Source organism: Sapajus apella, unplaced genomic scaffold (assembly GCF_009761245.1).
Source record: "Sapajus apella isolate SASKATOON/1434 unplaced genomic scaffold, GSC_monkey_1.0 scaffold111, whole genome shotgun sequence".
In the NCBI taxonomy this organism is placed as follows: domain Eukaryota; kingdom Metazoa; phylum Chordata; class Mammalia; order Primates; family Cebidae; genus Sapajus; species Sapajus apella.
In genome coordinates, this window is record NW_022437051.1 from 1,658,074 (window position 1) to 1,674,033 (window position 15,960).

Here is a 15,960-nt window from a genome sequence, read left to right on the forward strand (position 1 = left end):
TATATTCATAAACATGGACACACCTGACAAACCAAGAAACAGTTGACAAAGATCCCCTCACCATTCAATGGAATACATTTAACTGGCTCAACGAGGAAACCACATCCCACCTGCAAAACATCTCCATACAATCTCCTAGTTCAAAATGTCATTTGTCACTAGTCTCCACAACAAAAAAGACGTATTTTATAGCACTAAAAGTTAATATGCACTCATTTATCACAAAGATGGATGAGAGATAAAACCCCTGTGACTGGCCATGGCAATCAACAGGGCATTCTGATGAAACATTTAAACTGGTTTGTCAAGTTCTCCTAGAGCAAGCTTCTTTTCCTGTTTTCTATTAGGAGATATCTGTGTTCCAACTGAGAAACTGGAAGGATCAGCTACCCGGAAACAATGTCAAATGCATTAAAAATTAATTTAAAAAATTAACCCCATAGTATCATTCCATCTCTGGCTTCATAAACTTCATAATATGTACACTTCACCCAACTGCTGTACTAAAACTTCTAGGCCTCACCATTTGTTCTACAAAGGAAAGAACCAAAATAAATCATTTAATATGTCCAGAGTTCTCTGGGCAAAAACGATGGAAAGGGGCTTTCATTGGGAAAACTAATGCTGTACGCAGCACTTCTTGCTATAAATGTTATAAATATCTTATTATGTGTCATTTCCAAACAGTTGCCAATTTTTCAAAAACTGTACAAAATGATATTTCCTTCTATGCAATTAACATGAAAAAAGTTATTTGCATAGGGCACTTTAGAAAACAAGTTAATACAGCTGACCTTTGAACAACGCAGGGGTTAGGAGAACCAACCCCTTCATGGAGGGGTTGAAAATCTGTGTATAATTTTTGACTCCCCAAAAACCTAACTAATAGCCTACTGTTGACTGCAAGCCTTACCTATAACATAAAGAGTCGATGAATACACATTTTATGTATATATATACACACATATATATATATACACACACTTTCCATCGTTTTTGCCCACAGAACTCTGGACATATTAAATGATTTATTTTTTGGTTCTTTCCTTTGTAGAACAAATGGTGAGGCATAGAAGTTTTAGTACAGCAGTTGTGTGTGTGTGTGTGTGTGTGTGTGTGTGTGTGTGTGTGTGTGTGTGTGTGTGTATATATGCACACATACTATATTTATACAACAAAGTAAGCTATTGAAAAGAAACTGCTGCTGGGTGCAGTGGCTCATGCCTGTAATCCCAACACTTTGGGAGGCTGAGGGGGGTGGATCACAAGATCAGGAGTTCAAGACCAGCCTGGCCAAAATGGTGAAACCCCACCTCTACTAAAAATACAAAAATTAGCCAGGTGTGGTGGCAGGCACCTGTAATCCCAGCTACTTGGGAAGCTGAGGCAAAGAATTGCCTAACCTGGGAGGCAGAAGTTGCAGTGAGCAGAGATCATGCCACAGCACTCCAGCCTGCGCAGTTAGGCAAGACTTTGCCTCAGCTTCCCAAGTAGCTGGGAATACGGGAGAAAGACAGAAAAGAAACTGCTATTAAGAAAAATGATAAGGAAGGGAAAATAGTGAAAGTGGATCATCATAAAGGTCTTCAGCCTTAAGTTGAAGGCAGGTGAGGAAGAAGAGGAGTTGGTTTTGCTGTCTCCGGAGGAGCACAGGCAGAAGAAAATCCATGCGTAAGTGGACCCACTTGTAAGAGATATGCCGTTCCTCTTACTAACTATATAGACCATGTTAGAAATACAAAGTAAAGTACACCATCCTTGCCCTCAACATAACTGGGGTGGGAAGTGGGTACCCTACACTCCTCCACCACTCACCATCCATCCAGGTGCTCAACCCAACACTGCTGGGTGGCAAGGAATCCATTGCTGACGGCTGCAGCAAGGTCCACTACGCCCCGACGAAGGGTCCAGGCCCAGGCCAAATGCTTTACAGGATTCATCTCACGTATTCTCCTAACAGCCCCAAGAAGGTTTCATTATCCCCACTCCGCAAATTCAGTAAGTGAATAAAGGCACAGGATGCAATCACTCAAAACTGTACCCAGGAAGAAGCAGGGCCAGGATTCAAACTCAAGTCTGCCTGACTCAGACTTGTCTTCTGATATTTTATGTACGTTTTCTTACCACATTTTGTTACATTTAAAATTATCCCTGGATTTTAAAATCCTTTCAGTTTACCATCTAGCAGAGGAAATAAGAGCATGAATAGAAATGACCACAACTGGCTGGGCACCGTGGCTCGTGCCTATAATCCCAGCACTTTGGGAGACCAAGGCAGGTGGATCACCCGAGTTCAGGAGTTTGAGACCAGCCTGGCCAACGTGGTGAAACCAAAATACAAAAATTAGGCAGGTGTGGTGGCGGGCACCTGTAATCTCAAGTACTCAGGAGGCTGAGGCAGGAAAATTGCTTGAACCCAGGAGACAGAGGTTGCAGAGAGCTAAGATCGTGCCACTGCACTCCATCCAGCCTGGGCAACAAGAGCGAAACTCCATCTCAAAAATAAATAAATAAAAATGACCTCAACTGTAAGCAGTAGTTCTCTAGGAGCTGGGATACACAGTTAACTGACACAGGATGGACACAAAGGAGGAAGGTGGAGAAGGAAGGGCTGATGCCCAGCAAAAGCACAAGCCAGAGTGAGCAAAGGCACGTCATCGGGAAACAATCTAGGGAGTGCTCAGAGAACAAGCAGAACAGAGCATCTGAGAGGGCCAAGCGTGAGGGAAAGGCCGGAGCTGGCTGAGCCCCACTTCAGGCATGACCTCCGCGTATCCTGGGATGCCCGGGGCTGATCCCAGGACTCAGGGTGAATCATCTAAGGCTTGTGAACACAGGACTAAGACCACGCAAGACTGACTTTTGGAAGAGTAATCTTTGCAGAAACAATTCAGGCTGGCCCATGCACCCTGCTAACACGTGAAATTTCTCTCCTAATTAAAAAAATGAAGCCACCTGAATGCAGCCACTCCTCCCTGCTGTCCCCTCCTCTCCTTCCTCACTGTCAGGGTTAATGGAAGCTTTGGATTACCCCCATCCTTTCCTTCCTTCTCCAGGTGACTCCTTTCATTATTCTGAATCTCTCCCTCTAACCTAGTTCCATCCTCTGGGCCTCCAAAGCACACATGCACCTGCCAGTTGGGGGAAAATGTGAATATAAAACACAGTACCTTCCTTTTCACACCCCAGTCTCACACATAAGTGGTCTGCCCTCATTGCTGCACCCTTTGTAATCTTGAATGTCAACAATTCAGCTTCTGTCCCCACTGAAATCTTTCAGAAACACATCAGACTGCCATCACTCACTCATCAAATGCAATGAAACTTGCTCAGTCTTCATGGACTTGCCTAAGAACTCAGAATTGCTGATCATCCTCCTCATCTTGAAGTTCTTTCCTCCTCTGACTTCTGTGGCTGCTTCTCCTGGTTCCCGCCCTAGCTGTGACCATCCTTCTTGGTTTTCGCTTCTCCCCATGCCTCACAGACATAAGAGTCATACGGCCCACGCCCTCCAACCTTTGCTCCAGCTGTCCATGCCATGGGAACAGTTACAGCATCTTTACTGTGCCCCAGTCTTCCTCCCAAGCTGAGGCCTCAGGTTTAAAACTGTGGGGAGAATGAAAGCACCTGTCACCAACAGCCAGACTTGGTTGGAAAAGTCAGTATGAGACATTTAGAAAGGCAGGTGGCGGTGAGATCGTGGAGAACCTCACATACAAGGCAAGGTCAGTTAAGGTCCCTGAGAAGGAAAGTGACTTGTTCAAAGGAGTGTGGGTAGGCAACTAGCCTGGAATGATTGTGAAAGATGGACCTAAATGCAAAGAGACTAAGGCAAAGAACACAATGAATCCAGACCCAGCAAATCAAGGCAGGAACCAGTGTGGCCACAATGGAAACAGAACGCAAGGGGAGGTCTCTTGAGAGTCCAAGTTAAATAACAAAGCAGCAGCAGCAGCTGATACGATGTCCAGGTCACCTCTCCTCAGTCAGTCACTATACAGGTATCAAGTTCCTACTGTATCCTAGCACTGGGCTGAGTGGTGGTACCACCAACACAATCCATCTGCAGTCCCTGCTTTGAAGGGACACACAGGCTACCTGGGGAAGTCAGGAAAATAAATCCAGTCCTTTTAAAACAATTTCATAGAACAGCAAGTAAAACAACCTAACAGACAACCAATAATCAACAGGTTGTAAGAGTTTTATCCAAGATCAGACAGTTAACCAAAGGAAGAAAAGTAGTGACAGGGAAAACATGAGGCACTTTAACACTCCCTGGACCAGTCTCTGGAATAGCTGGACACAATAAAAACAGAGCCAGAGAGGAGTCCTAGTCATTATCATGTAAGGTCTATAATTGGCTAAATTTATAATGACAATGTTCAAAGAGGCTTCAAACCTCGCCTCTTTCCAGGCACAGCGCAAGCATACATAAGCAGCAAAAGACTAGGGATGAGGGATACATGGATATGTCTAAAAAACAGAATTTACTGCATATGTAAATGCCTGAGGGTACTCTCAAGCATATACCCTCACCGTGAAACTGTGAGGTTACTGTGAAGTCTATATGAACTAAAGCAGTCAGTGATTCTCAAACTTTAGGGCTTACTAAAAAGTGCATATCCTCCCATCTGATCCCTGAAAATTTAAATAGTCACCTGGGTAATTAATTCTGATGCAGAGAATAAACAGGTCACCTTTGTAAATGTTCTTAAAAGTGATTTGCAAAATTTGGAGTTGCTCGAGTCTGCATTCAAATGCGCTTTATTATTTGAACACCTGTAATAAAAATATTGATTAGAAATTAAAATTTATGAAGTTCAATTTAAAAAATACATATATTTAGAAAATGTGAAGAATAAGAAACATTAAGCAGCACATTAGTAGGCTTAATCTCAGAAATTTTTCAATTGCAAATTTATAGGCATCTTCGGCTCAGGTAAGTGGTTGGCTCAGCACACTAATAAAAATCCTATGATAATCTCAGGCAAGATAAATTTAAATAGGGAACAGCCTCAATGGAGTAGTTTTCTCAAAAAGGACATATTAAGCCAAGAATGTATTATCTTATTTTATATTTTCATGACTCTTTCCCATAAAAAAACTGATTGGAATTTCTTCTGTGTCTTCTGAAAGCAAGAATCCAGGTTCTCAGGGATTAGAAAAACAGTTGTTTACATCTTTCCTGAGACCACAACTTCCCTACGCTGTGTGGATCTTTGCAAATGTGATGACAAATCCATCTCTGAAACTAAACAATGTCCACGCCCTTAACAGTTTGGCAGATGCCTCTGGCAGGAGGAAATACGGTCCGAGGTCGCAGCGGGACCTCAAGCCTCACCGTCCTGCTCTGTTCTTGTCCTGCTGATGCCAACATGGGAGTGGAAACCAAGACGGACATGGTCACCAGCACGTCACATACTTGTAACAAATGTTGTCCACAGTCCACTGCAAGGCCATTTCAGCCTGAATATTTATCAGTCCATACTGCTTTTTGTTTGTTTGACCCTGGACTACTTCCACAGAGCAAGCAGCACAGATCTCCATGATGTAAATCACCAGGAAGATCCTCGGGGTACTAGGCAGTCCATGAGATGTGGGCCCATGTTATCTCACAAGAAATGACCTTTACCTAGCAATATTATTAATAACTAATATTTATTAAGCACAGTTACTTTGTACCAAGCACTTTATTTTGTTATTTCATTTTATACCCAAAACCATTTTATGAGGTAGACATTTTTTTACTGTTCCATTTTACAGAGAAGGAAGACAGGCACCAGGCTCACAGCTCACAGCTAGCGCATGGTGGAACAGGGGTTCTAGCCCACCCTGGGACTGAAGAGATCCAGCCCTGATCCTTCTATTGGCAATTTCCACAAGGGTAACAACAGCCAACAACACTGGGAGGTGTCCCTGTTTCCAGACAGAAATTCTGGTTTCCCTGCTTTTAGCCTCCCTTCTTCCCACATAGCCTACTCACTCATACCCAATAAATCACCTTGAAACTCCAACTTCATCACGTCACTGCCTTGCTAAGAAACCTTCCTCCCTACCTCGAGAGTAAAGCTCAAATGCCCCAGCCACCATGTGGCCTCGTGAGGAAAACCTTTCTCAGGGTCCTCTCTGTGCCTAGAAAGTACATCCTTTCCTTTTCATCAAAATTAATGAGGCTCCCAGGCTCAGCTTGAGTGCTGCCCCTCCCACCAATTCTGCCCATGGACGTGGGTCAAGCAACCTACAACACTCCAGGACACTCTTCATGGGTGCCCAGACATACCTCTACCACCCTACTGAACTCAGCAATGCACATAGAGCACGGCACGGGGCCAGAACTCAACAGGTCCGCAATACATGTTAATCCGTTGGCCTCTTCCGCCTTCTATCATTACAAAGATTTCTTGTTTCGTGACTTTTCATTGTACATCTTACTTCTCACATAAACTCTCTATCCCCTGCTAAGCAAGCACTGTTATTCCCATCTTCATAAGGTCTGCATTTTGTACATGTCCAGTACTTGTTGAAAGAGAAAATCTTTTCACCATCAATTCTAAAGCCTGGGGATTTTGCCTCCTTGCCAGTAGCCAGCCATACAAAGCCCCAGATTAACATGTTGGTACAGATCTGTTCCCACAGTTTTAAAATTACTTTTTAAAAATGGAAGCCACTTTTTCAAGAAACCTCTTGAAAAACTTGAAACCTTTCTCAAAACTAAGATAAAACAGCATCCTAACAAAAGCGTGAAAGAACAAAGGCCACCTTTGGTCCCAAATTTAAAATAAGCACCTATCTTCAAGGCCAGCCTGGAACTTGGCTTAATCCAGCAGGTCAGCCCAGCCTCATGAAAAATACACCACTGTGCTCGGACGGGGCTGTCACTGTCCGAAAGGGCAGCAGCGCTGCCACACAGGTAGGAAACACAAGGGCCCCTCTCTCTTCTGTACTTGGTTTAGAGAGAGCTGAAAGGCCCCAGACCTACTACCCCAGGGACAGAATTTCTCTACTAAGCCGCACAAAAGGCAGCATGAAGCAGAACTGCAGGCAGAGGGAGTGCTGGTGGGACCTCCCAGGAACCCTGCCTGATAGGCCTCAATCCCACCTATGCAGGCCCCTTCTGGACCACCCCCAGCCCCTGCCAACCAAATGAAGCCAAATATCAAATACACCACATTCAAGGCCACTTGATTTTTGCCCTGAACAGAGCAGAAAGAGCAGACAGACGAGTGTGAGATGCTGCCTTAAAGCAGCCTTTGAGTGAACACACAATCCCTCAAGTGTTTCTCACTCTGATTAACAATCTGTCACAAACACCAATTTAGAGAGTAAAATGGTACAAACTGGTGGGGGAGGGTGCTTGGCAGCAGGGGGCACTTTTGGAGTGTGCATTAAACAAACCACCACTACAAAACCCTAAATATATCCCTACCCTTTCACTTGGCTATTTGAGTCCCAGGAATTTCCTAAGTCACAAAACAAAGATATCTTCTTGAATTTGTAGGTAACATAAAAACTTTGAAAAAGGATAAACAGAAGACAAGCAAATGATTGCACATCAATAAAATAGAACACTACCAGTCATTAAAAACGAGTCAGAAGCGTGTTTACTGACATGAAAAAATTTATGTAAAAGAAAAGGAGGTTTCAAAGTGGTACCCAAAGAGTACCTCTCACAAAGGGCAACCCAAAAACAAAGAGTCAACACAGTACCATCATTTCGGCACCAATCAATTAAAACGCTTATGAAGGGAATTTCATATGAGAACAACAGACAACTTAGTTATACTATCAATGTCTGCGTTCATTCTCTCCTTTCACACTTAAACTGGCATTCCAGGTAGACCATTCAAGGAACTGGCAATGGCAGCCCTCAGTCTGTGCTGCCTGCTACAGGAGCCTCTAGCCACATGTGGCAATCTAAATTTATTCTCTAAAATTAAGTACGATTTAAAATTCAGTTGTTCAGTCACACTAGCTATGCTTCAAGTGCCCGACAGCCACATGTGGCCAGTGACTGCTACGCTGGACGGTGCAGACATACATTTCCATCAGCATAGAAAGCTCTAATAACAGTGCTACCCTAGAACAAGAAGAGTGGGTTCAGAGAGGGTAAAATGGGGTGGAACTAGTGAAGCCTGGAAATGCAGCCCAATGTCCAGGTGAATGTCCACACTTAGCTAGAGCATGGGCCTAGGGAAAGCAACTGCTGAAAAACCTTGAAGTCTTCCATCTTTCTGTTAATACAGATGGCACTACTCACTTATAACAAACAAATGCAGTACACAAATAAGTCATATCCTTTAAAGTTGAAATCCACAAAGATTAGACTTAGTCCAATGATGCAGGAACCACACAAAGATCTGTGCCATTCTTTGGAAATAAATTCAGAGCCAGTTCACTTATTTTTTTAAAAACTCATTTCTTAAATTCAGATTCAACTCAGTGTTAAAAATTCTGATCGCTCAACTTACCCATGAAGCCCCAAATCACACGCTGGTGTTTCCAAAATAAAAGAATCTAATTTATTCTCAAAAGGCAAATGATTGCTGCCATCTCATCAAGAAAACAAATGTGTAACAAGTTAAAACGAAATTCTGTGATATTTTTAAAAAGCCAATCACCTCATTTAGAAGCACATACTGCATGTATATATGCAAATTGGTATCTGTCGTGTATTTATGCACATAGAGATGCATAACACAAAAAAAGATGTCTGCATTTACTAAACATACTCTAACAGCATCTTCATCCTCGTAAGATACAGCATCAACTCCCAATTTTTCAGGTCAACGAAAATGAACAAGGATTTCCACCATCCAAATAGAAGAGAATCTGTCCATTCTCTACAACACACAAATCACTTCTCTCTGGTTTTGCAATACACTAATAACTTTGTAGCTGTTGAGTTAGGCTAATCATTGTTTAGCTTATTTTGAAATAATTTTCAGATAACAGAAGAACTGTAGCAATAGCTCAGTTCCCCCACACCCTTTACCCAGCTTCTATAAGGTTAATATCTTACATAGCCGTAGTATAATTTTTTAAACTAAAAAATTAACATTGGTACAATACTATCAACTAAAGATTTTATTTATATTTCTAACCATTTTCTTTTCACCTAATATTATACTAAACTGGCAGTTTCTAAGCATACAAAGACTAAATAGAGGTAAAAGAGAAGTGACGATGTCAAAATCCAGCAAAGTTAATCAAAAACATCCCAATTTGCACTAGGTAATCCAGTAGCAGGCAATCTTGACAATAACATGTAAATAAAGGAGAACTTTAGCTCTTACTGTTTATTTTTCTGCAATTTTTCATTTTTGATATTCTATAGAGACCAGCTCGGTCGTGGAGACCCCTACCCAGGCAGTGCTGAAGGAATTAAGAAACAGACACAAAGACAGAGTGCAAAGTGGGACTATCAGGGAATCAGCAGCCTTCCAGGCTGACAGCCTCAGGGGCTGATACCCTTCCGAGCTGACGGCCTCACTGTGACCCACACAGTTCCTCTTTCTGAACAGGTGATTATTATTAACAAACAGGTGTTCTGTGTTTTCTCATAGAGCCAAGATAAACTAGGCAGGCAGCTGATGCCTGCTTACCACTGATCAAACACAAACCAGCAAGCATTCTCCCGCAGGGAGCCATGGGGGAAGGATCACATGTCCCATGTTTGAAGAATTAGTTTAACTGGTGTATGATGTACATATATTGTCTACTGCTTTAGAATGCCCCAAGCAGTTTTCGGCTTGGGAGTCGGCTTGTTTTCCTTGCCATCATTCTCAGCAAACAATATAATTTTCCATACATGTTAGGAATTATCCCACAATATTCAACATTTTTTTAAATTAGTAATAGGAAGCACAGAAATAAATGTCTCCTCATTTTGAACTTGGAAAACAAAGAAGAAATGAATGTAGGTATTGGCTTTAAGATATTAACACTGTAGTAAAAACAGCTTAGATTTTGGTTCCTTAGATTTTTGGTTACTAGGTTTTTTATTTTTTTAAAAACTCATACATAAGAATATTTTGTTTGCACGTCTGTGAGGACATTTCCTTATTTCTAAAAGTCAATTTTCTGAGACAAAGAAATGAAATTTTTGACACTTATTGAGAAAGCAGAAACTTAAAAACTAATAAATGTTATTTTTTGGGTATATATGGGTAACTTTTACTCACATACATCAGAAAAGTGTTTTTAAAATCACTTTTTTAAAGACACGGAGCAAGTCTTTATATCATCAGGACAAATTAAATATAAATACATCTTCTCCAGCTGAGTATCAGATTTATGTTACTTTTGCTTTCTTTCAATTTCAAAAGTCCTCCAGTGAAGATAACCAATGTCCCACAGAAAAGATAGCCTATCTCATTTATACTCCATAAACATCACCAGCTCAGTAAACATTACCAGATTAAGTTTGGACAGGACTGGCTGTACTGAAGTACAAAAACATACAATTCACAGAAGTGAACTGTGTAATAAATATATTAATGCAGGTGATGTTCCTATTGAAGCTGGCTTTCAGGGAAGGCTTCAAAAGTCTTTAGACATAACTATGTCACCTCTTAATATTTTACACTGCTCTGAACATGCTCAAAGAGCATCCGACTGGCATATGTGCCCCCACCACAACACTATTTTTAAATTAGACTCATAACATTAAACTAATTTAAAAACATACATCTGATGGTCAGCAGTCCTTCAATGTATCTAATGACAGGTGGGACAAACAGCATGTAAAATTCAGTTAACTTTCTGTTACTGGCGTTAATGTGGACCAACGCTCCCTTGAAAATGTAAGAATAACCAAACAGAAGCTTATGTTAAATCTACACGTTTGAATTCCAGTCCTGCATGCTCCCTCCATGGTTTAGATGGATGGTGAATAGGAGTGAAAGGGCTAAATGACCAGAAGTCACGTGAGAAATGAGACCTAAAGATCCCAAAACCACCAAGAACTGCTGTAAATACACATTCTCATCAAGTAAGTTGACTAGAAATCCAGATCCTTCCATCATCTCTTTGACATCACTTTGGAGATCAGAACACTCAGATCTTTTTGCATGACTGGAATTAGAAAATTATATTCTCAACAGTAATATATTAAAGTTTGTAAACACCAATATCCCTTACATTGAACAAGATGGTATAAAACTGTTCAAACCCAAAATTCTTAACTTATCCCTCCTCAGAGCCAATCTTCCTCTTCTCTTCACCAATATCCATACACTAGAAAGCATGTTTATTCAGTCACCCTGCCGCCAAAGACTCAGCTTCAACTCTGAATGCTCCCTCTCTGCACCTTCAGGCACAAAATTATATTGCTGGTTCACTCATTCTTTCAACAATGATTTCATAGCTACTCGGTGCCAGGTAGGCAGGGAATACGAAGAGCTTTAGAAGCTTTTCCTCTGACTGACAGTGTCAGCATGTTCAAAACCATCTCGGGGAGGTAGTGGAGTGGGGGTGACAGCACCAGAGTTGCTTCTACAACTCCCGTTCCAATTCAATACGCCACACACAGAACCAACACAGCTGATCTCAAGGACTCCGTCTGTTCCCACTCCCATTTAGTTCCCACATCTCCAACATATTAATCTTCCAGGGCCACTCTGATCAGGTGAGCCTACCACCGCAAAATCTGGTACCCACCACTTGGCATTCAGGTCCCTACACAATATAGACCCCTTAGGCTGCAAGTGGCTCAAGCCTTGACTGGACTAGCCTCCCCGTCTTCTCTGAGTAAATTCATTTGCCATGACCCAAATAAATCCTGTCCTTTTTCACCTCCAGGCCTTTCCCACCGCCTTCCCCACTGCCAGAAATGTTCTTCTATTTCAAGAACCACCCAACCAAAAAACCCAGTCCCCAGTCTCTCTCTCCATGAGCCTGTCCCAGATCACCCAGGCCAAAGTCGCCTCTTCCACCTTGTACATTTTATCACATACTCTTTTTTATTTGATTTCAGCAGCTACTTCCGTAAAACTAACATAGTATGTATCACATGCTGCCTTCAATGATAATGCATATACAGGATGAGAGTCCCTTATCCAAAATGCTTGGTACCAGAATTGTTTTGGATTTCGAATTTTCCTGAATTTTGGAAGATTTGCTCAGACGCCCACTTGGGGATGGGGCCCCAGTATAAACACAAAATTCATTTATGTTTCACATACACCTTACATAATTATTGTATAAAATTACTTTCATACTACTTTCATATAAGTATGAAGGTAATTTTATACAATAATTTTAATTATTTTGTGCATGAAACAAATGTGTGTACAGGGAACCATCAGAAAGCAAAAGTGTCAGGTGTGGAATTTTCCACTTGTGGCATCATGTTGGCATTCAAAAGGTTTCAGATTTTGGGTGCTGGGGTGTTTGTGTGTTGGGGGGCAAACATTTTTTAAAAGTTTCAGATTTTGGAGTATTTCTGATTTCAGATTTTCAGATCAGGGATGCTCAACCCATACTCCTCATTTTCACAACTACAATTTAGCAACCCACAAATCAGAGGCCATGTCTTACATATCTTTGTAATATCTACATAATATAATGTGGTTCTCAGTAAATGCTTAATATTTTCTTTCTTTTTTTTTTTTTCTTTGAGACAGAGTCTCGTACTGTCGCCCAGGCTGTAGCACAGTGGCTCAATCTCGGCTCACTTCCATCTCTGCCTCCTAGGTTCGAGCAATTCTCCCACCCTCAGCCTCCCAAGTAGCTGAGACAACAGGTGTGCGCCACCTCGCCCAGCTAATTTTTTTGTATTTTTAGTAGAGACAGAGTTTCACCATGTTGGCCAGGATGGTCTCGATCTCCTGACCTCAAGATCCGCCTGCCTCGGCCTCCCAAAGTGCTGGATTACGGGCGTGAGCCACCAAGCCAAGCCAATGCTTAATATTTTCTTAGAGATTTAGTGAAGGCAGTGATCAAGAATGCCAATTCTCAGACCCACATTAAAAGTTACTCACATACACCCAAAAAATAACATTCAGTAGTTTTAAATTCCTGCCTTCTCAATAAGTACCAAAAGTTTCATTTCTCTTAAAACACTGACTTTTAGAAATAAGGAAATGCAAACACAATATTCTTATATATGGGTTAAAAAAAATTAAAAGAAAAAAATAACCAAAATCTAAATCTAACCACTCAATTAATGCTAGTATAATTAGTACTGTCATGATTAAATAAATTGTGGAATTGATGTACCTTTTAAGTATTACCTGTGGTAACTAACAATCATGTTTTAGAAAATTGTTTAGAGGCAATACTTGTAATAATAAGACAAAAAAATTACAAAGTCATATTTACAGCATGGTCCCAATTGTGAAAGAAATATACATCCACATATGTACATGTAAATACAGATAACATATCTAAGAGAAAATGAACAATAAGTAAATGCATGAATAAATACCTGCACTTTGGTAAATTCTCACCACAGAAGCTTGACTAACGTATCTGACCCAGAGACATATTAATATATTACCAAATTTTCTTTAAGTTATAAATTGTATATAATCATATACAGATAAACCATTAGAGTATTATTTATGTTCATTTAACATTACAATACTAATATAACATTTTAAAAACAAGCATTGCTCTACGTGGTAGGATTACAGGTTATTTTTTCTATATACTTTTTTAAATTTTCTACAATGAACATATTGCTTCTATAATATGTTCATTGTAGAAAATGAGCTTTTATCAAGGAGGGAAATAATAAATACTGCTTTTAAATAATAAAATTTAGGCTGACCGCAGTGGCTCACACCTGTAATCCCAGCACTTTGGGAGGCCAAGGCAGGAAGAGTGCTGGAGCCCAGGAGTTCAAGACCAGACCGAGCAGCGTGGCAAGACCCCATAGCCACAAAAAAAAAAAAAAAATTAGTTGGGCACGGTGGTGCAGGCCTGTGTGAGACAGGAGGATGGCTTGAGCCCAGGAGATTAAGGCTGCAGTGAGCCATAATCACAGCACTACACTCCAGCTTGGGTGACAGAGTGAGACCCTATTTAAAAAACAAAGAAGAGGATAAGGAAAGGGGGAGGGGGAGAGGAGAAGGTGAGGGGGAGAAGCGGGGAGGGGAAGGGGAGGCGGAGGGGAAGGGGAAAGGGAAGAGGAAGGGGAAGGAAAGAGAAGGAAGATTTAATTTTAAAATTCTAATCATCCATTTGGCCTCATAAGGCCCATTAACATGGTAATCCAGCTATTAACATTAAGTAACAATATAAAATCACCAAAAACTAAGATTTCAAAACACAGCAGTCCTTCCAGCAACTCCACTTCTGAGTACATACCCAAAAGAATTGAAAACAAGAACTCAAATGTTTCAACACTCTTGCTCCTAGCAGCATTATTCACAATCGGCAAAAGGCAGAAGCAACCCAACTGCCCTTCAACAGATGAATGGGTAAACAAAACGTGACATATTCATACACTAACACTATTCAGCCTGAAAAAGGGAGGAAATTTTCATACATGCAACAACATGGATAAACCTTGAGGACATTACCTTAAGTGAAATAAGCTAGCACAAGAAGGCAAATATTGTATGAGTCCACTTATATGAGGTCCAAATTCAGGCACCAAAAGAATGGTGGGCACCAGGATCTGGGGGGAATGAGGAAGCAAGGACTTAGGGTTTTTAATAACTTAGCACGGAGTTTCGGTTTGGGAAGAAGTTCTGGAGATGGATGGTGGTGATGGTTGCACAGCAGTGTGAATGTGCCTAATGCCACCAAACTGTACACTTAGAAATGGCTAAAATGGGTGTGGTGGCTCACACCTGTAATCCCTGCACTTGAGGGAGGCCGAGGCAGGCAGACAGCTTCAGCTCAAAAGTTTAGGATCAGCCTGGGCAAATAGCAAAACCCCGTCTCTACAAAAAGTAAAATCATGAAAAAGAAAAAAAGAAATAGCTAAAATGGTAAATTTGACATGTACATTATACCACAAACTTGTTTTTGTTTTTGAGATGGAGTCGCTCTGTCACCCAGGCTGAAGAACAGTGGTATGATCTAGGCTTACTGCAACCTCCGCCTCCTGAGTTCAAGAAATTCTCCTGCCTCAGCCTCCTGAGTAGCTGGGATTACAGGTGTGTGCCACCACGCCCAGCTAAAATTTGTATTTTCAATGGAGACACGGTTTCACCACGTTGGTCACGCTGGTCTCAAACTCCTAACCTCGTGATCTCCCCACTTCGGCCTCCCAAAGCACTGGGATTACTGGTGAAAGCTACCGCACTCAGCCCACAAACTTGTTTTTTAAACAAATAAAAAACACAGCCATCTACAAACAATGAGGCAATATCTGCCGTAGTCCAGTGGCTCTAAATAGGTACAGGGAGAGCCTGACCCAGGATTCTCAAACCAATGCCAGCCATGTTCACATGTCATATACAAAGAGAAAGCAGACAGGAAACAGGCCCCAAGAACAGCCTGATTCACACAACAGCACCTGTCAACAGAGGGGACAGGACAGAGGGAGGCGAAACAGCTGGGGAGTAGCACTGAGAGGTGTTGTGATCACCTGTATGTGGAGACATCAGTCACACTAGAAGTCCAAAGAAGTACGGGGGAACACCTCTGCCACAGTTCCCTGGCAGCCCACACTTACCTAATAAGCCACACACGCAAAGCCTGAAGCGCAGCTGCTTTGTCTGTCTGGGAAGAACATCTTATGACCCTCCGGGAACCCAAGAAGCAGGGGGATGCTATGTCAGCGCCCACTCACCTCCCTACTTCCCTGGTGGCTGTCGGGAGACAGGTCCTCATTGCCTCCTGGGCTTTGGTGACGCATGCGGCTTTCTGGGCATCCCTCCATCTGGCCTCAAATAAGGGTCGAGACATAAACCCATTTATCTGCCATCTGGATCTAGCTCCGCAGCAGCTGGAATCCTTTGACTCACAGTCAACAGCCTTCTGTCAGTGTCATTCTTGGTGTGCTGG

The 15,960-nt window shown here is 41.8% G+C and overlaps 1 protein-coding gene across 3 annotated transcripts in view; it reads right to left on the reverse strand.

Moving 5' to 3' along the window:
* Window positions 1-15,960, reverse strand: part of CCNY (cyclin Y) — a 266,513-nt gene that overhangs the window by 166,358 nt on the left and 84,195 nt on the right. The window contains exon 1 of one of the 3 annotated variants that reach the window (XM_032259782.1): window positions 4,659-7,072. The exons of the other annotated variants lie outside the window; for them this stretch is intronic. The gene's annotated coding sequence lies outside the window, so the exon portion shown is untranslated. Of the gene's footprint in view, window positions 1-4,658; window positions 7,073-15,960 lie in introns of those variants that run through there. 3 annotated transcript variants of the gene reach the window in all.